This window comes from Ornithorhynchus anatinus, chromosome 8, assembly GCF_004115215.2.
Source record: "Ornithorhynchus anatinus isolate Pmale09 chromosome 8, mOrnAna1.pri.v4, whole genome shotgun sequence".
Taxonomy (NCBI): Eukaryota; Metazoa; Chordata; class Mammalia; order Monotremata; family Ornithorhynchidae; genus Ornithorhynchus; species Ornithorhynchus anatinus.
This window is the reverse complement of record NC_041735.1, coordinates 22,402,717-22,406,286: the sequence shown is the minus strand read 5'-3', so window position 1 is coordinate 22,406,286 and position 3,570 is coordinate 22,402,717. Positions and strand designations below refer to the sequence as shown.

General features: G+C 49.9%; 1 non-coding gene across 1 annotated transcript; it reads right to left on the bottom strand.

Moving 5' to 3' along the window:
• Positions 1-2,947: 2,947 nt before the first annotated feature.
• On the bottom strand, positions 2,948-3,085 carry LOC114814128. Its single transcript, XR_003761865.1, has one exon. It is a non-coding gene; the product is annotated as a small nucleolar RNA SNORA7 (small nucleolar RNA).
• Positions 3,086-3,570: the final 485 nt, after the last annotated feature.

Here is a 3,570-nt window from a genome sequence, read left to right as displayed (position 1 = left end):
CCTGCCTTTCGGGGCCCCCGGTCCTCAGGCTGGAAGGGTCAGTTGGGAGGGAAGAGGAGGAGGAGAGGCGATGGTCTGGACGAGGACTCTGGCATGTAGGTCAGGACACGGTGCAGCAGATTCAGACGGGCTGTTAATAGAAGATCCGATGTCCCAGCGGGCCTTCTCTTCATCTGCCCTTCGTCCCCCAATGGAGGATGTGAAGAGGAGCTCCGTAGCAGCCTCCCTGCCTCCAGCCTTTGTAAACTCGATCAAGACACTTGCCTTCTCTGTGCCTCCGGCGCCTCATCTGTAAAAGCAGGCCCGTGCTCTATCCACTGGGCCGTGCTGCTTCTCAATAGCACGGTGGCACATAGTGAGCGCTTAATAAATACCGCAGCTATTATTATTAATGGGCTCTCGGCGTAACTGCCAGTACAGTGCCCTGCACTCAGTAGACACTTTAGTATATACTCTTTAGTCTTTACTCTTCTTTTTTATGGTCTTTGTTAAGAACTTACAATGTGCCAAGCACTGTCCTAAGCCCCGGAGTAGATGCAACCTAAGCAGGTTGGACACAGTCCATGTCCCTCGTGGGCTCAGTCTTAATCCCCATTTTACAGATGAGGGAACCGAGGCACAGAGAAGTGAAATGACTTGCCCTAAAGTCACAAAACAGGCATGTGACGGAGCTGGGATTAGAACACAGGACGTCTGACTTCCAGGTCTGTGCCCTTTCCACCAGGCCGCACTGCTTCTCAAGCCTTCAATCCGCCGGCTGTCATTTCCCTAAAATACATATCAGAAACCCAGCGCTTCCCCTTTCAACTGCTTCTCAGTTCCAGGGAAACATCCAGCCCACGTGCATCACCTAATCATTTGAGCCCGAATGCCCTACGTACTTGAGTGCTGTAATGTAACCGTGGCATTTAAGCGCTTACTACGTGTCGAGCACCGATCTAAGCACTAGGGCAGGTACAGGCTAATCAGGTAGGACACTGTCCACATCCCACATGGGTTCACAGCCTTAATCCCCCTTTTACAGATGAGGTAACCGAGGCCCAGAGCGGTGTCTTCCCCAAGGTCCCACACCGGAAATGTGAAAGAGCCGAGATTAGAACCCAAGTCCTTCTGACCCGCAAGTCCGTGTTCTATCCGCTAGACCTTGCAGCTTCTCAGTAGTACAATGGCACATAACAGGCACTTAACAAATACCGCAATTAGTATTTTTACTGGACACTCACTGTAGGCTGTTAGTACACTCGGTAAACTTATTGAAGGCCTTACTGTGCTTTATTGAAGGCACGCCTTCCTCCCAGAAGTCTTCCCAGACTAAGCCCCACGTTTCCTCATCTCCCTCTCCCTTCTGCATCGCTCTGACTTGTTCTCTTTGCTCTTCCCCGTCTCCCCGCTCCACAGTGCTTATGTATATAGCTATAATTCTATTTATTTGTATTGATGTCTGTCTCCCCCCGTCTAGACTGTAAGCTCGTTCTGGGCAGGGAATGTCATGTTTATTATTGTACTGTACTTTCCCAAGCTCTTAGCACAGTGCTAGGCACGCGATAAGCGCTCGATCAATACTGTTGAATGAATGAATGAGTAAAACACCCAGTTTAATGATCCACAAGCATCCCCCCCCCCAAGCTTGGCACATGGTAAGCGATTAACAAAATGCCTTTATTATTATAACAAATACCATAAGAAAAACAAAAATAAGCTCCTCATCCCCGCCCCCTCACTCATCTCCCGGCGCGGTTCCCAGGGCGGCCACGAGGGGGCCCACCAGGGGCTAATGAGCGCTTTAACCAACACAGCGTCTTCAGGAATCACAATATTTCTTTATTTGCAGAGAAAAATGGCATAATAAAAGCTAATTATCAACAGATGAACCAGCCACACTACTCCATTTTCTCTGTTAAGATCATTAATTACCGCAGTAAAATACATCATTAGGGCCAATTTTAGAAATGGAGCAGCTGTGGGGGTCATAGTGAGAACCATTTCGGTTTCTCGTTGGAAAAGTCCCTGGAAACAGGGTAGGCCATCTCTGTCTTTCTCTCTGTGTCTGTCTCTCCCTGTCTGTCTGTCTCTTTCTGTCTCCTTAGAGGCTGAGTGGGGGTGGGGGGGGGGGTCTGACCCCTCTGCTTCAGAAAGGGCCTCCAAGAGCTTAATCTGTGCCAGGACGGGGATTGGGAGGGAGCCCCAGGGTCATTCCCTTGGGAACAAAGCAGGAACTTCAGCCACTTTGGGGGAGGAGCCAGGGAGGACTCTCCCCTCAACCCTGCCAAACCTCATAATAATAATAATAACAATAATAATTGTGGTATATGTTAAGTGCTTACTTTATGTCAGGCACTGTACTAAGCACTAAGGGGTGGAGACAAGCAAATCGGGTTGGACACAGTCCCTGTCCCACACTGGGCTCACAGTCTCAATCCCCATTTTACAGATGAGGCAACAGTCATAGAGAAATGAAGTGACTTGCCCAAGGTCACACAGCGGACAAGAGGCAGAGCCGAGGTTAGAAGCCACAACCTTCTGACTCCCAAGCCCAAGCTCTGTCCACTACACCGTGCTGCTCCCCATTTCCAGAACCCTACCTACCTCAGCACTTAGCACAGTGCTTGAACACACACACTCGTATTCACTGAGCATTTACTGTGTGCACTGTACTAACTGCTTGGGAGAGTACAATACAACAAACAGACCTATTTCCTGCCTTACAACGAACTTACAGTCTCATCTTGTCTTACACCGAGGAGTCGTTTCCGACCCATAGCAAAGCCACGGACGCACCTCTCCCAGAAAGCCCCATCTCCATCTGCAATCATTCTCATAGTGGATCCATAGACTTTTCCTGGGAAAAATATGGAAATGGTTTACAATCGCCTCTTTCGGCACAGTAACCCTGAGTCTCCGCCCTCGAGTCTCTCCCATGCTGCCGCTGCCCCGCAGTTGAGTTCTGACTTGTAGCAGATTGTCTTCCACTCGCTAGCCACTGGCCAAGCTAGGAACGGAATGGGTAGGCTTCTGCTTGACTCTCTCTCCCGAAGCCGAGACTGGTAGAGTATTGGAAACTCTCCAGGTGTGACCCTGAGAGGAACTTACAGTCTAGTGCTTAACAAATAACTATTCTTATCAGTATTATTATCCTTACACTCCTTCTCACTTCAGTTATCAGCCAGTCTCAGCTTCTGTTTTTCATTATTTTGACAGAAACACTGTTGCCGTTAACCAGACGGGGTGGACCTTACTCGGGCCCTGCACGGGCGTGGGGTCACTAGACCTTGTGGGATGATGGCTAGGGGTGTTTCTCAGGCTGTGTTTCCACTCTCTTCAAAAACCTCCAGTGGTTGCCCATACCCCTCCAGGTCAAAGAGAAACTCCTCACCATTGGTTTTAAAGCCCTCAATCACCTTGCCCCCTCCTACCTCACCTGGCTACTCTCCTACTCCAACCCAGCCCACACTCTTGAATCCCTATCGCCAACCTACTCACTGTACCATGATCTCGTCTATCTCGCCGACGACATCTCGCCCACGTCCTGCCTCTGGCCTGTAACCCGCCCCCCGCCCCATATCTGACAAT